This window comes from Antechinus flavipes, chromosome 3, assembly GCF_016432865.1.
Source record: "Antechinus flavipes isolate AdamAnt ecotype Samford, QLD, Australia chromosome 3, AdamAnt_v2, whole genome shotgun sequence".
Lineage (NCBI taxonomy): Eukaryota > Metazoa > Chordata > Mammalia > Dasyuromorphia > Dasyuridae > Antechinus > Antechinus flavipes.
Window position 1 is genome coordinate 558,969,467 of NC_067400.1, and position 18,662 is coordinate 558,988,128.

At 33.8% G+C, this 18,662-nt stretch overlaps 1 protein-coding gene across 1 annotated transcript in view; it reads right to left on the minus strand.

Moving 5' to 3' along the window:
• CSMD2 (CUB and Sushi multiple domains 2) overlaps positions 1-18,662 on the minus strand; it is a 1,001,023-nt gene that overhangs the window by 235,442 nt on the left and 746,919 nt on the right. The window lies entirely within an intron of this gene.

Sequence of the window (18,662 nt, forward strand, 5' to 3'; positions counted from 1 at the left end):
TTGCAATGATTTAAGGTTTACAAGTGCTAAACCATACACCCATGTTAGAAGAGTCAAGAAACTTGCTCATCCTCTAGCATCCCAATGTCGTGGATTGAAGAGGCTTATGTCATGGATAATTATGTTGATTTCCCCCCCTTTCTTAGACAAATATGGACTTTAGAAATAAGCTCAACTTACAATCATAACATAGGTCAAGACCTTAGCTAGAAATGTTCTTTTAATAGAAATCCCCACTGTAAGAAGGAAAAAAAAAACAAGCAGTTAGTGAAACTGACCTTGACAAGGGATCAAGAAGGCAAGAGGAGCTCAGTTTAGGCTAGAGTTTAATCAGAGTCAAAAGAATGGTTGGTCACTCATGGCAACTGTAAAGCTATTTCTGCCTCATTGATATATGGTCAAAGAATATGAACAGACAATTTTAAGATGATGAAAACATAATGATAAATATTGGAGGGGATGTGAGAACACTGGGACACAAATGCATTGTTGGTGGAGTTGTAAAATTATTCAACCATTCTAGAGAGCAATTTGGGATTATGCCCAAAGGGTAATCAAACTGTGAATACTCTTTGACCCAGCAGTACTATTATTGGGTCTGTAGCTCAAGAACATAATAAAGAAGGGAAAGGGACCCATATGTGCAAAAATGTTTGTAGCAACTCTTATTGTGGTAGCAAAGAATTGGAAAATGAGTAGATGACCATCATTTGGGAAATGGCTAAATAAATGGTGGTATATGAAGGTAATGGAATATTATTGTCCTATAAATGATGAACAAGGTGATTTTAGAAAGGCCTAGAAAGATGCACACAAACTATACAAACTGTTGCTGAGTGAAACAAGCAAAACTGGGAATACATTGTACACACTAACAGCAAGAATGTGCGATGATCAACTATAAAATATAAAAGATTTGGTTCTTCTCAATGATGAGTGATCCAAAGCAATCCCAGTAGACTTTGGACAAAAAACGCCAAAGTCTATCAGGACAGAAAATGCCATTTGCATCCAGAAAAAGAACTAAGGAGACTGAATATAAATCAACAGATGCTATGTTCACTTATTTATTTATTTTTTCTCGTGGCTTTTCCCTTTTGTTCTGATTTTTCTCTCTCAACATGATTCATAAAGCAATGTATATTAAAATAAATAATATTTTTTAAAAAGCTGTTTCTGTTATTAGTTGCAAAAAACCTGGGGTTTCAGACACTATTCTGATGATCAATGCCCTATGACTTTGGGAACATGGAAGTCCTAAAAGAAGAATATTCAGTCTGTGCTTCTGCCTTAAAAATGAAATTTAGATATCTAAGCAATAAACTTCTCTAAGGATGCTGCAGATTGTGTCATTGATGGCCATACTTCCAGGTTTGCATCCTTTTCATATTTTTTAAAAAAGATAGATTGCAACCATTACCAGTTCTGCACTACAATGGACACACAAAACAGCCAACATTAACTTTATTTGTGATGGTGGTAAACACAAATTGTGGTGTCTGGCCTGGGAGGGAGACTGGATCTTCTCCCTTAACTACTATGATACAGCTAAAGTTCCATTCCTTTGTTCAAGCCATTCCCTATTCCTTAAATCTGATCTTAATATCATCTCCTCCACAAAATCTTTTCTGATCTTCCCCACTAGAAAAAAAAAATTTCTCCTATTAAGCCTGTACATGGTAATTTGTTTTACATATCTCTTATGAACTTACTGTATTAAAGGTCTTGGTTAAATATGCATCATACCCTGCTTTTCAACTCTAAATTCTAGGATAGTAAGGATCCTGATTTACTAAATTTTACATTTTCCCCCAGTGCTTGGTATTCTATGTACCCAATTAAGAGACTTTGATTGAATTCCTGAGAGGGCAGGCCACAAAGAGGAAAAATATAGCAACCCATAAGCTTTTGGAAGAACATGAGCTGTCCTAGACAAATGCACTTGGGGACATTTTTCAAAGTTTCTAAAGAACAAGTAATGAATGCCCCAAACCCTGACAATGAGAAGGTCCTGCAAGAATGAAATTCTTTCAATTTCTTATAGATTTAGTAACAACACAGAAACTAGACATTCAGCACCATATTAAAAAGTTCTTCTTCAACTTGGGATAAAATCCCAAGATATCATAACCTATTATGTAAGTATGTGAAAAAAAGGAGGTTTTGGCAAAGCATGTAATAAATAGGAAATTGTACAATGCAGTCATTCAACAAGAGCAGGAGAAAAAAGTACTTATGCATACATGTCTACACGTACTCACTTAAAGACATCTAGAACCATACACACACAAGTCTACATATTTGTACATTCACATAACATATATGCATATAGAATAATATCCTTCTAAACAATGCACATGCAAGTAGCGTGCTATAATCACATACATGTACAAGTATGCACACTCATATTTATATACACATTTAATAATATACATACAAGCAAATTGTACATGTATGTTCCTAACTCGGGTATTTATTTACACACTCATTTTTGGCTATATCAAGTGTTCACAGAAAAAAAAAAAGATAGGTGGCAAAGGACCAAAATTAAATGAAGCAGGTGAGAAAGGGAAAATGATACAAACAGTTATTATGGATCTTTTCCTTGACTAGGAAGTACAGGGAGATGGATTTTCTGGTTTCATGGTGAATCCACAGAAATGAAGAGGCAACTGTGTCAATAAGTCTTGCTTTCCACATTCCTTCAGTCCACATAAGCTCAAGTTACTTCACTATTATTTACATGCTCAAAGTTAAAAGTCTGCTTCTGAAAGCCTAGTTCCTTTGTCTATATCTCTATTTCTTGAAAACCCATCTTTATGACTGGGACCATTTGCTTTATCTCAAACCTTTGCCTACTGCTTGCTGCCAGATTCTATCCAGTGCCAGGACAACCACCTGGTGCTCCTACTAGACTTTCATAGTGCCAAATACATGCCCATTCTGGATCCTCTAGTATTGCCTGCATCTCAGAACACCTGCCCTGCCCCAGTGGTAATGTTTAGCTTAGTACATCTGTCATTGGCTAACCTCTAGCACTGACAATGTGCTGTGAAGAAATATTCCATCTCTTTTCCCAGGAAAAAATTTATATGAGTATACTTGTATAAGAATTTTCCATATAATGTTAACTTGTAATTTTCCTGGGGATTGGAGAAGGATTCACTAAAGAATTAATTACTTTGGAGAAGGGAAAGCGATTATACAAATGGGAGATGTTCACAAGATTCATGCTAATATGGAGGCATCTTGAACATTGAAAATAGAAGGAAGGAACCAATGGTAGCACAAGGCATGATATGAAGAAGTAAGTAAAATGGTACAATTACTATTATGCAACTACAGTTGCATTGTGTAATTCTACATTGCAATTTTCCCCATCTTGGTTTTGATATATTGCTGGACAGCAAAAAAATAAATAAATACATAAATGAGAATTTGGGGAGGAATTTTACATAATCCAAAGTTGACATGTGAAAACCAGTAGATGACAAAGAAAAATATATGCATAGTATTGCATAATATAAACATTTTGTCTTTTAAAACCATATTAATTCATATTTCTTCTATGGTACAAAGGAAAGGCCAAAATTTTTATATGGATTTCCCAGATTGCAAGGGGTCCACATTTTTAATGGAAGGGACAATTGAGGCAAGAAAACATATGCATATTGGAGTAGCTTCATATTTAGACAAAGCCAGATTTTAGTAAGATGTGAGTAACCCAGTCAAATATAGATGAAGGAATGTAAACCACTGACAAATTCGCAGATAATTAATAAGAGGCAGAAATGGAAAGGGTTGATACCCATGTCCAAAGATAGCTTCATGGTACCAAAAACAGAAATCCTGCCAATTGGCGGCGACTTTTAAAATGTAGTTATCAGATCAGTGGCTTTCTGCGTCTGATGCTTTGATTTCACTTTCTTGGCAGTACCTCCTAAAGTCTTCCTTTTTTTTTTTTTTTTTTTTTAGCATTCTTCTCCTTTCTTTTCTCCCCAATATATTTCCTTAGTATGACTCAATATTCAATGACAGTAAAAAACTGATATTCAATGAGAATACATTTGAGAAAGAACATCTGACACAGTTAGACATGACATTTGGTCACAAAGCTTTATCTGAAGGCTACGGACCTGACCTGGAGAACAGATCTAGATCTATAAACTACCAATCAAATCTCAGATGAGATGATATTTTAAAACAAAATAATTTGGACCCTATATTTCAGGGAATAATCACTCAAAAGAAAAAGAAAGCAGAATTGAATAAAGAGAAAGAATCCACAGAATTCCAACAAGGAAAAAAAATCTAAAATTCAACTCACGGAAGAGTATTATTACCCAGCTTCAAAATCATAGACATAAAGAAGCTATCCTTCAAGTCACAAGAAAGAAAAGACTTGCATATCAAAAAACACTAATCAGGATCTCACCAAATTTTTCTGCAAAACCTAAAAAAAGATGGCAAGGTTGGAAAAGAACATAGACACACATGAGTTTTAAAAATAAAGGCTTGGATCCTAAGATGAGCCTTCCAGCAATCCTAATTATTCTGTTTGAAGGTAAAAGACATTTAAAAATCAAAAAGACTTAGAACAATTCATGGATAAAAGTCCACATCTAAAAAGGTCCTTTGAATCAGAGATACCCACATCCTAAAGAGATAAGCAGTTAAAATATTTAAAAGAAACAGTGGGTACCTAAAACCTATTAACTTCACAGTTGAAATTTGAGATAAAATATTCTAATACAATAAGTTATAATGCAAGTCTCTTGCTCTTTCAGAAGCCTAGCTGTAGTGCTTCCCCATTTCTTAAAGGTTATCTAGAGTTCTCAAATGACATGCTAGGAGAGTGTAAGATTCATCTTGTGTTTTTTTTTTCTTTCTTTCTTTATTTTTTGTTTGATTTTTGTTTTGTTTTTTATTTTGTTTGTTTGAGGACAGGAAGTGATGTTTCAATGTAGAATGTCATAAGTAGAAAAGTTATCTGTAAATTAAAGATTTGTCTGGTATACTCTAATGGTTAAATGATTTGCCACCAGTCATACAAATACTATACAAAGAGACAAGATATGAAGCTTCTTTCTGAATGTAAGGACTGTGCCATGTTGCCTCCATTGAGTTCTGTCACATTGAAAAAAACTATGTGTGTGTTTCTGGTCAGAGACAACAAATGAAGATGAAGACCAGATAAATAAATGTAGAGAAATATATTATTGAAAAGTTAGGTGCTAGATGATGAACCTTAGGCCAAAACAACCCACAAATATAAGCCTCCACTGACAAATATAAGTCTCAAAAGAGAGGGGGAAATATATTGGTTAAAATTTTAGACATTACGCCCTCAGAGAGAAATAGAATGAAAACGCTAAAAATAAAAACACACAATTAAAATATTATTAAAGAAAAAAATTTTATGAAGGTAGGAAAAGATGGCCCAAAGAAAATTCTTATCTTTGGTGGGGAAGGGGGGCAGAAGAGTTGTGTTTGGAGAAATTGAAAAAACTATCAGCATAAAGTATAGAGATTATAGGATTAGGTTTGGAGTTTTTAAGGAACATTGGGATGTAGAAATACATGTGATACAGTACTTTATAATATCCTGATGATATAAACAACCAAGAAAAAATGGGGGGAAAAGCAATTTAAAATAAAAGGACTAAATTCTCCTGTAAGTACAAAAGGCTAATAATAGGATCTAAAGCTACAAGAAAACCTGGAAATCATCTAATCCAATGCCTTTATTTTTGTAACTAAGGAATCTAAAACTCAGAAAAAGGAGATGCTCTTTCCAAGTATTAAGCAGCAAAGTCAGGATTTGAATAATTAATAATAGCTTACTGCGTGCCAGGCACTATGCCAAGTGCTTTACAATTACTATTTCATTTGGTCCTCACAAAACCCTCTGGAGGTAATTACTATTATTATTCCTTTTTTTTTTTTTTTTTTGGAAGCAATTGGGATTAAGTGACTTGTCCAAGGTCACACATGTTCTCCTTTCTTAAGTGAAGAAACTAAAGCACACAAGTAACTTGTTGAGGTTCACATAGCTAGTAAATGTCTGAGGATGGATTTAAACTTGGGTCTTCTTGACTCCAGATTTGGCACTCTATTCACTGCACCATCTATCTGCCAAAGAAAGATAAATTATATGCACACACTTAAATTATATGTACATACACAAACATATGTATAGATGCCGAAGAAAATATTGGTACAGAACAAAAATTAATCACAACCAAGTAGAATTTATATCATAATGTAGTGAGAAGTCATTATTTTTAAAAGTTCACATTAATATAATGACATAAAAATTATTATTAGCATAAAGGCATCTGATAATATGTCAACTACTAATAAAAAATATTTTTCTTTCATGTTATATAACTCTGCTTGAAACAAATATGAGAAGAATTGAGTTAAAATCTAGCCTGAGACACCTGTAAAATGGGGATAATAATAGCATCTATGTCCCAGGGTTGTTGTGAAGATCAACTAAGATAATTGTAAAGCACTTAAGACAGTGCCAGGAATATAGTGCCATAATACACATACACACACACACACACACACACACACACACACACACACGGAGTTGTTCATTCTTCATTTTCAAAAAAGGATCGATATCATAGGATGATGTCAATTTGTGCACGAAATAGATTTAAATGAAGCAGATTTGCACAATCAGTCTCACTCTTTCTTCCAAAGTCAGTAAATTTTAGTGGCAAAAAATGTTTGTAGCAGCCCTGTTTGTAGTGGCCAGAAACTGGAAAGTGAATGGATGCCCATCAATTGGAGAATGGCTGGGTAAATTGTGGTATATAAATGTTATGGAATATTATTGTTCTGTAAGAAATGACCAGCAGGATGAATACAGAGAGGACTGGCGAGACTTACATGAACTAAGTGAAATGAGCAGAACCAGGAGATCATTATACACTTCGACAACGATATTGTATGAGGATGTATTCTGATGGAAATGGATTTCTTAGACAAAGAGACCTAACTGAGTTTCAATTGATAAATGATAGACAGAAGCAGCTACACCCAGAGAAGGAACACTGGGAAACAAATGTGAACTATCTGCATTTTTGTTTTTCTTCCCAGGTTATTTTTACCTTCTGAATCCAATTCTCCCTGTGCAACAAGAGAACTGTTCAGTTCTGCAAACATATATTGTATCTAGGATATACTGCAACATATTTAACATATATAGGACTGCTTGCCATCTAGGGGAGGGGGTGGAGGGAGGGAGGGGAAAAATCGGAGCAGAAATGAGTGCAAGGGATAATGTTGTAAAAAATTACCCTGGCATGGATTCTGTCAATATAAAGTTATTATTAAATAAAATATTTAAAAAAAGGAATCTGAGACTGGGGAACCAACATTAAAAAAAAAATTAGTGGCAAGACAAAAGTCAAGATGACTATGATCCAGGCTGCAATGGATGATTTTGGTATCTTCCGTGTTTGACCAAACTGTGGACAGCGCCTGCTTCAGTCACCTTGTTGGCCAATGGAGCACCATGTTCTAATTCATCCATGAGTCTTTGCATGTTTTGGGTAGACATCCCCCTCACTCAGTGGGTGTGAGCTTGTTTGTTGCTGTCAGTCTGATTTAGCCCGTCTGCTAAATGAATACCAAAGGAAGATGAGTCCATAGAACTAGCACCTACGGTGTAAGGGCTCCCTGAATCCATTTCAGGGTTGCTCATTAACCTTTGGTGTCTACTTCTAACCCAGCTTTCATTTGTAACTGCAAGAAGCTGTAGCATGCACAGTGGTCTCACTCCAATAAAACTGTCTCAGCAGACAAGCTAAACCAAGCTGAGAGTAACCAACAGACCTCAAATCTATCAGCATTTGACAACTTCCCTTAGTGGAATGGGCTGAAGATATATAGAGATATAAATATAGATATAGACATATGGATATACATACCTAGAACATAAGTGTGTACACATACATGCAACATGTGTGTACACATGCATATATGTGAATGTGTGCTACATGCATACATATGTATTGCATGCATATATGTTAAATGACTAATTGGGAAATTTTCTTTCATTGATTATATATCTGTAATAGGTTTCATTTCTTTTTCAGTTGGGGTGGGAAAGAGAGTTAATAGTAGGAGGAAGAAAAGGAGTGTTTTTCCTGATAGATAGATATATTTATATCTATATATGAACACATACATACATATATACATTTACATATTTATGCATACATAAAATATCTATGACTTTTTTGATTCAAATATTCCTTCACATTATACAAACTGTAATCTCATTCATGCATGGTCATTTTGGGCAACTTTTGTCCAGACTATTCCACAAGTTTTATATAAGGATTCTAATGAACAGATTATAGGTTTTCTTCTATTTCTCCTGGTATTCTATAACTAGAATTGGAGCATTCTGCCATGCCCTATTCTTGCCAGATGACCAATTTATTTTCTCTCCTATTATATAATTTTTGATGACTTCTTTTAATCTTGCTCTTCTTCAGAGTTCATAATTGGTTGGTTATAAATTGTAACTTGCAGCTCCCATGAACATTTCCATTTTTGTCTCTGTGATAATTATTTTTAATTGCTCAAAAGAAATTGTATTACATGACTTTATGTCAATGATAGCAATATCAGCAGATTGTGAATATTGAAAAAATAAGCCTTTCATGAGATGGCTGTCATCAGTAAACAAACTCTGCAACTTCCAAAAATCAATTCAGCCCATATTCCTCTTCCTATTTAACTCCATATGCAACTCATTATCCATATCTACTGTTTTTCCATATATATATATATATATATATATATATATATATATATATGGAAACTCAGTTCCATAAGGAATCCTATCAAATTTATATTGAGATCAGAAAATAGCGTTCTTCATCCACTTGGTTTTTCTTGTGTGGACACACAGACCAAGTACTTGATTCATCTGAAAGTCCTTATCACATACTAAAATCTCAATTTAACTTGACCTTCACATTGAATTTTCTCTTTTAGAGTAGTGAATAACTTTGACAAGCATATGTTTTATGTCTCATCTGATGTTTAAGATCAGAATATCATTTACCAAAGTTGTTTGTGTCATGCTGTCTTCTAAAGAATAAGGAGTGATTTTTTTTTAATGTATAAATGGGATCTTGTTGTAGAAGAACCTGCAATATGTTTTTTTAAAGATGATTCTAGGAGGAAAAGGGGAGAAATAATCAAGTGTCAAGAATTGTGATGAACACTTTACAAATATAATCTTATTTGATCCTCACAACAATTCTACGAAGTAGCTATTATTATTATTATCACCATTTTACAATTGAATCAATTGAAATAAATAGGTTAAGTGGCATTCCCAGGGTCATACAGATAATAAGGGTCTGAAATTATATTTGAACTCAGATCTTCCTGATACTGGGCCCACAGAACCATCTTGCTACCTCAAATTATCTGATTCCATATTGGGAATTCTGCTAAACTACAAAATGCTATTTTACAGTAAGACATATTGGAGAACTGTAAAGAAAGCAAAAAATCTGGACATTTGAAATTAGGAAATTAGAAAGTTACTATTAACATCCCATAAGAATATATGTCTGGATATACATTTTAACTTCACCAAACCTTCAATTTTAAACTATAAATCTCAGAGGCATTTTGACATTCTCAATTCAATGTAGGGAAAATGAGAATGAGGCCTAAGAAAGCATCATGATTTGCTCAAGATCACACAGATAGTAAAAGCCAGGGGTGAGATCTGAGTTTAGACTTTCTGACTGTAGAGGGTCAGTGATCTTTCCACTATCTATACTCTCATAGCAGTCCAAGCCTTCTTACCACTCTTACACAATTGCTCTATACAAGCCTCTCATCACCTATTGGTTGAGCTATTGCAACAGTCTGTTAACAGAATTCCATATGTATAATTTCATTTTTCTCTAATCCATCCTCCAGACAGTGGTCAAACTGATATTCCTAAAGTATGGATCTAATTATATTACTAACTTTCTGTCTTAAGAACTTTCTGTGACTCTCTCTTCTCTCTCTGCATATATATATTTTAAAAAAGAAAACTGAATGATAGAATTCTTTCAACTGTGGAAGAAAAAATCTTATTTATCAAGTAAATGGGAAAAATTATTGGAGCAGAGATTCAATTTTGTAAGAAAAAAATTAAATTCTTTAAAATAATATAACATAATAACATATACATTAGGGAAAATATAAAGGTAATAATATAGATCAAATTATCATAATAGTAAAGATCTCAGTTATAGCTTACAAAGCACTTTGTGTACATCAATATCATTTAATTTTCACAATAATCTGACAAAAAAACTCCAAATTTACAAGAAATAGAGTGACTAGTTCAGGGTCAAAGTTATGAAATGGCAGAAGCAAGGCTCAGATCCATATTTTCTGATGCCAAATCTTAGATTCTTAAAACTATATTCTCCAACTTGAGCTTTACTAGCTTAAAAACTGCACTATGAATTTAGAATACAATTAAAAGTTGTATTCCTTCTTACATTAATTATCCACAAAGAATCAAAACAGATTTACAAGAGGAATGCCCATTTCATAGTGCACAAATGATCAAATATGAATAAATTTCTAAATTATAAGTGACCATCTGGAAAATATTAAATCTCATTAATATTGCAAATAACACAAATGCCAAAATAACACCTTTGATTAATTAAAATTGAGAGAAAGATTATTAAAATTTCCCAAAATACTATTATAAGGGCTTCATAAAACAGATACATTTCTATATTCCTTGTTGAATTGCAAATTGATGTAATATTTTTGGATAGCAATCTGATAATGATTGATGTTTATAAAATTGGTCATGTTATAAAACTCAGTAATCTCATCATAAGAAATATGCTACAACAATTCAATTAAAAAGAAAAAAGGACCTGTCTTTATATGGGCATTTTAGTTATGTTTTCTGCTGTGGAGGGGAAAAAAAAACTATAATTAACGTATATGCCCAAAAGTTTAGGAGTGGCTGAGCAAATTTTTGCATATTGTAATCATTCAATATCAATTTGCCATTAAAATGACAAACATTAGGCTATAAACAGATATGGGATCATTTGTGTGTGTGTTTATACATACATATATATGCATATATATATGTATGTATAAACACACACACAAAGTGAATAAAGCAGAATTTTTAAACCAACATTGATTAACTGTGATTATATAAAAACTATATCCATACAGATGTCAAAAGGAGATTTAATTATTTATTTAAAATAATATTTTAATATAAAATCATATAAATGCCAAAATATCAAATTTAATTTGCTATTATAAGTTTATAATACAATTCATTTTTTGAACTGTAGTGAGTTATGATTCACTAGCAATTAGTGCCCAGGAGAACAGGTAGAACATAATAGCTTCCTTCTAAAGATAGGTAATTCCATAGTGGCAGAAGGAAATGTTCACTGTGTCTATAAGTACAGCTAAGACATGGATTGGCTAGAAATGTGACTCTTTGTTAATGACCAAAAAAGACAGTACTCTTTTCAATTTCAGGTTCAAGATCAAGCATTTCAGTTATATCAGAGGATAATATATACTTTTATCTTAGAATCTCTACAGGGTTTCACATTACATATTCTGGCAGCATTGTGATAATCAATATGATCTTTATTTGAACTTTACAGATAGATTGAAATGAGAATCCTGGAAGAAGCTAGGTTCAATAATTACTTTTATTTTACTTTGTGTCTCTTTTCATCTCAAGAATGATGTGTTCTGCAGTTGTACCCTCAGTCTTTTAGACAGACAATTTAAAAAATGTTATAGGATGGCAGTACCTTCCTCAATGTGCCAATATTGAACCCTATATATTTTCCCTATAAAAAGGGGAGAAAAAATTTATTGCTCCTCATTATTTTGGTAGATCATAGAGTAAGGCTAGAGGCCTCAATCTATCTGTATCAGTTTGCTCACCATTTCCTCAGGGTCAAAATCCAGCCTGACCCCCAGACAGAGGACCTTACCACCTACTTGAATGGTTTTAGAGAAGTGTGAAAATTAGGGTGCAATTGCACCAAAGTAGCCACATATGAAGACATGGAAATATTTAATTCAGTACTAATAAATGAAAGAAGACAATGAATTGTGGACTGGCTACTCATAAGCTTCTCTCACTATCTGTTCCCCCTTTTTTCTTTCTTTTTCAGAGAAGTTAGGATTCTTGGTTCTATTTTCTAAAAAATGAATCTCATTTTTACTGCTTTTTTATTGCTTTTATGTAACTTTTCATTATAGGATATATATCTCTATTCTCCTATCTAGTGACCTCTCATAGCCAAGATTTAAAAGGAAAGAGAAAAAACATTCAACAAAACCAAACATCAACTGTGTTTAACATTATTTGTAATATTTTATATCTATACTTTCTTGTTTTTGCAAAAAGTCTATTTTCTAAATTCTTCTTGAAGGCTAAACATGGTCATTAAATCTATATGGAAGTCAGTCCTGTCTTTCACTTTTCCCACTTTTATTATTTTTATACTCAATGTCTGATAGTTTTCCTAATTCTGCGTTTTTCAATCTCAATCAGTTCTTGGTTCATCTAAGTCTTTTCTATACTTCTCTAGACTCTGAATTATTAGTTCTGTCATACCTCATAATAATATTCTATTACATTTTTATACTACAGACTTTGTTTAGACATCTCCCATATGATGGGCATCTATTTTGCTTCCAGTTCTTAATTGCCACCTCACAAAAAAGGTATTATTATTCACATTTTAGCTTATATGTAATTTATTTTTTTTTTGACTCTGATTTTCTTAGGTTTTATGTCTAGCGATAAGATCTCTATGTCAAAGGCCAAGGACATTTAAGTCACTTTTTAAAAAAAGTATAATTCCAGATTGCCTTCAAGATTGGCTAGATCAATTTACCATCATAAATAATGTATCATTGTCCCAATATTTTGGTATTTCCTTCAAGACTGACTACCTATACCTTCTGCCATTTTGCCAAATATCTGGATATTTTTTTAAATTTTCATTTCTCTTACTATTCGTAATATAAAACAATCTTTCATGTAACTTAATAATCTCTCATTTTTTGAGCATCTATTCATTAGAGAATGCTTTTTCATGTTTTATGTAGTCATATTAATTTTATATCAAATATAAGATATTTGATATAAACTTGTTTTCTTTTTCCCTCAATTGACATTTTCAGGAATATAGAAAGGAATAAAATGCTGAATAACATAATAAAAAGTGAAATTGATCATATTACTAGCTAAGAAATGATTGGTTAAGAATGTAAAGAGTTTTTTGGGGAAAAAAAATTAACTGATAATTAGCTGGTCAGAACATAAGTCAACATTAACGTTAAATATGAAAAATAAAAGACAAAAATACACTATATGCAATTCACATTTGACCTATTTAAATACGCAATTTGGAAAAAAAAAACAGCAATAAATAAAATGACACTGATTGACAAGCATAAACATTTCTTAATAAAACAAAAGAAAAAAGGTATCTGGAGAAGGGTATCCTAACCATTTCAGGAAAGAAGATGAAAGGTAAAAGAATATGATATTGAAAAGAACAATAAGGACACTTGAAATTTTGAGCTAATTATAATGAGATGATTTCCCATAAAGCAGCAAATTATATTATTATACTAGGAAGCAGTTACCTGTTTCCAAGAAATCAGGAGGTAGAACACTTTTCCTATAGAAAAGAAACCATCAATTCAGTATTGTAAACAAAGAAGAAAAAATAGGGATGACTGATATCTCTCTCCTTAGGGATTCCTTTATTTGTTAACCTGAACTGTCTCACTCCTCCAAAAAGTAGGGGGGGAAAAAAGCTCTGCCACTTCTCTAGCTCTATATCTTTCTGACACATAATAGGGATTCCTGAGATTTGTTCAGTCTAATGAACATTATTCAGTTATTGAGGGAGTAGCCTTGGAAAGGGTGCTAGAGGTCAATAGAAGCATTAGAAGTTTGGCATTAAACACAATGAAGAGTAATTTTTTGTCTATTTTTTCCATTTGAATCCTGGCTTGGTGCCATAAGGGAGGAGTCTTTCAATGTGTTCTGAACTTCAGTGTTTCTTTCAACTTTTTAGTAATTTCTGTGCCTTTTATATTGTGGGGTTGTCATGCTTTAATTATTATTGTTTGTTATTGTGAATATATTTTAATTGTGTATTCAGAGCCCTGCTGATTTGGGGTGAGATGTCTTATAAATAAAATGATTATTTTCTTTTCATATTTTTGAATGTCATTTGGGGTAATTTAAACTAATTCTCATTTGGATGACAGAGTGAGACCTCTGGAGACACCAGTAGCAGCAGTTTTTTTGAAATGATTTCTCATTGGTCTTCCTTCTCCTAGATTAGGCAACAGCTGTTCCTTTAGCAGTTATTTTCCCTTATAAATGTGAAGATCTGCAGATGAGTATCATATGAGTGAAACATCCATTGTCTAAATGAGTTTTTTTTTCCTTATGCTGTAATAAAGAATATTCAGTAATTGCTGTGGAAACCCTGGAGCCCTCTCCAAGACTCTAATACATGAATAACGAAAGCAAGTTGTATCTATTTGTCAAGATACCACAGGGTGTTTTCTCAACTTTTAACGTATTTTTTTCCTGCATTTGCAATGTGTAATGGAACAAAGATTTGCCACTCAAGATAATGAGGTTAGCAATAGCCTAATCATCAAACACTCTAAAGGCTTTTGCTTTAAACTCAGTGATAATACAAAAATGAGCTACTAGGAGAACAGCTTCATCCCAACTTTCTGGAATATTACTTTATTACAACCTTCATTTAAATGGCAGAGTTCTGAGATGTCAACCCCTAAGATGGAATTGTCTCCTCTGGTTATCAACTCTACAAAGTATACAAAGGGAATCTGCAGAGCTACAATTTTAGGCAAGAGCCAATTAAACTCATCTCGAGCTAGTTTCTCACCAGCAAATGTGCTGAAATACTTCTAGTAATATAATCATCTCAGCTTAGTATTTTATTTCTACATAGAGTCTCTCACTGGAGTTTTCTATCAATTAATTAACAAACATTTAAATGTTTACCAGGGTCTAGGCCCTAGACAACTTGTTTCAAGTACAGGTTTTTTGAAATCCCTGTTTCAAGGATCCTACATTCTAAGAGCAATAAATAAGTGCATTTATAAATAAATACAGTATTAGTGTAAAGTGAATAAATACAAATTTTAACAAAGTTCTTAAATGAATGATAGTTTGAGAGGGGGAAATACAAAAAATAGGAATCCAACTGCTTTCTTAAAAGTATGAGAGGGAATTTATGCATCCATGTATAGCTGACAGTGCATCTTAGGCATGTAGCTAGCCCATGCAAAGGTCTGGAGACAAGAAGAGTGCTGTCTCTCATGAACAGAGTGAAGGATGGTTTGGCTCAATTACATTGGAAAGCACTTTAAAAGAAAAACAAAAGAGTTTAGATTTTATCCTAGCAAGTTACTGTAGTTGACTGAGTAGAGGAGTCACATAGTCATATTTATCTACATTTCAGGAAAATAATTTTGGCAGTACTCTGTATAATGAACTAGAGTGAGGAAAATAGTGGAAAGGCAGGAAGAGACCAGTTTCAATCTTATTGTTGTGATATTCTTGTACCTAGTAGAGAATCTAAAGAAATAGCTATAGCAATCAAATCTATCATGGATAAAGCTCCAGGAAGAAACTGAGAAGGAATAGTCAGATTGGAAGAAAATCAGGAGACAATCCTGTAATGAAAAACATAGAAAGATGAGAGAATCAAGAAAAGATAGAAATCCAATGTGTCAAAGGCACATAAGTAAGAAGTCTAAGAAGATGAAGACTCAGAAAATGACATTAGATTTAGCCATTAAAAAAATCTCTCTTCGCTCTCGAGATTCCCCTAGTACTGGACCATTTCCTTCCTGTCTTAAGGTTGAAACTTGCCCCTTTAAAGTTCATAGTGGATGAAGAAATTATTTTCCTCATTATTAACAATGGCTCTGGATTGTCCAAAACTGGCTTTGTAGAAAACAATACCCCTCCAGCTTTTTTTCCTCTCCATAGAGATCAGGATGTGTATGACTCTGGGTAACTACATGGAGGATAATAATCAGAACAAGAGGTATTCTGATCTTGAAAATCTACATTAAACATGCTACAGTCATCACCTGGGGCCATCAAGAAGATCTGGCACCACACTTTCCATAATTAGCCCTGTGTTACCTGGAAAGTGCACCCTACACCACTCACAGAAGCTCCCATGAATCCCAACGACAACTAGCCATGTATGCTGTCACCTAGATTATGGTATCTCTATATGTCTCTGGTTGTACCACTGGCATTATAATGGTCTGATCCCCATGGGATGATGGTTATGCCCTTCATGCCATGCTCCATCTGGATGTAGTTGGCAGTGATCTGACAGAATAATTCATAGAGACAGTGACAGTGAAGTTTCAGGTTCACTACCACAACTGGGAGAGAAACTATAACATCAGATAGAAGGAATCTTCTGATGCCCTAGATTGGAGCGGATGAACACTACTGCATCTATCTCTTCTCTAAAAGCTATCAGTATCCTGATGGTCAGGTTATAACCAGTGACAAGGAGGGATTTAGGTACCCAGAAGCTCTCCTCTTAGTTATCAAATCCTGTGGTATCCATAAAACTACCTTCAACTCAATCATGGAATATGATATTGACATGTTAGGATCTAAGGCTAATACCATATTGTTTAATGGTACTACCACGTACTCAGACATTGCTGACAGAATGCAAAAAGAGATTACAATCCTACCCCCAAGCACAATGAAAATCAAGATCATTTCCCCACTTGAGCCCAAGTACTATGTTTGGATTAGAGGCTCAGTGAAGCTTTCCTGTTCACTGATGTGTATCAGAAAGCAGGAGAATAACAAATTTTGGTCCTACACTGTACACTAAAAATGCTTCTAAATAGATGTTTTTGTTTTCTGTCAAACTACATAACATGATAATTGTCCAAAAATGAGATTATATTCATATGGCTTCCCTTTTCCCTTCCTTCTTCCCTCCATTCTTTCCTTTCTTTCTTCCTTCCTTTCTCCCTCTTTCTCTTTTTTCCTTCCTCCTTCCCTTCTTTCCTTCCTTCCTTCCTTGTTTCCTTTTTCCTTCCCTCTTTTCTCCTTCCTTCCTTGTTTCCTTTTTTCTTTCCCTCCTTCCTTCTTGTTTCCTTTTTCCTCCCTTCCTTCCTTCTTTTCTTCCTTCTTTCCTCCTTCCTTCCTTCCTCCTTCCTTCCTTTCCTCCCTCTTTCCCCCCTTTCTTCATTGTCTCCTTTCCTCCTTTCCTCCCTTTCCCCTCCTTCTTTCCTCCCTCTTTCCCCTCCTTCTTTCCTTCCTTTCTTCCCTTCCTTCCTTCCTCCCTTCCTTTCTCCCTTCCTTCCTTGTTTCCTTTTTTCTTTCCCTCCTTCCTTCTTTTTTCCTTTTGTACATTTGACTCAGGATTTAAAAACAAGAATACTGAAATTGATGAGATGAGCAGCCTAACTCTATAGAAAGCAAATATTCCCAAAGTTCTATAAGGCATATTCAAACCTTTTATTGTTTGTTTTTTTAAGTCATTCTAAAATCTGTATAATGCATTGTTACAGAGAGTTTCTTGTCTATGAAGTCTGCCTATGAAGTTCTGCAAAAACAAACAAACAAAAAAAAAACAATTACATAAATCCAAACAAGGGAGGGAAATGAGAAGTACTACTGCTTATATGGAAACTATTACTCATTTTTAAAAATAATTTTTTTTGCATCTTCAAGTCTCATCACTGTTTCCCATTAGCAAATTAAACAGTTGACTCAATTAACTCTGAACAAAGTCATGTACTCAAAAGGCAAAACAGAATTAACAATTATATAGAATTCTACTTACAAACCAAGGGTACACTTTCCCAGAATGCACACAGTTGTGTACAGGTAAAATAGAGCCTCAACTGAAAGTACTGTGGTGGTGAGATACATATATGGGGAATACAGGTAGACAAGGTGACTCAAAATTCTGGAGACCATGAAACTATGGAATGACTTAATTTAGACATTTCTTCTCAGACTACTCATAAGAGACCATTTAATTATCTCTAAGCAGCTTATGCAGTCCTCACCTCTAAGGTGGAGACAAAAGCCATCGTACACAGTAAAGCCTTTGGGAAAGCCCAGCATGGCAGTGCTTAGGCTTGCTGAGTCTCACCAGGATTTTATTTAGCCTTTCACATACTATATAAGAGTATTTGTTGTATCTAGCCTGGAACCTCCAAATCAAGTCTCTGGGCTGATGAATTTGGGTCTGGAATAGACTTTTTATTCTAGCCTACTCATTGAGACTTTGTTTTTGCTTGGTCTTATTTAAGACATCTTTTTGAATGACCACCCATGTGAACATAATTTTAAATTATCCTTTATCTACTTTGAGAGCAAGGATATTGCCTTTCATAGTGTGGCTAAGCATAAATCTGCACAAATGGCAGAAGCTCAATGAGAATTTTCTGATGATATTTAAGAGGTGAGCTCCATAGCTCAATACAATAGTAAAAAAACAAAAACACAATTTAACTCCTCTATTATTTTAGATAGAAATTACATGGGGACATAA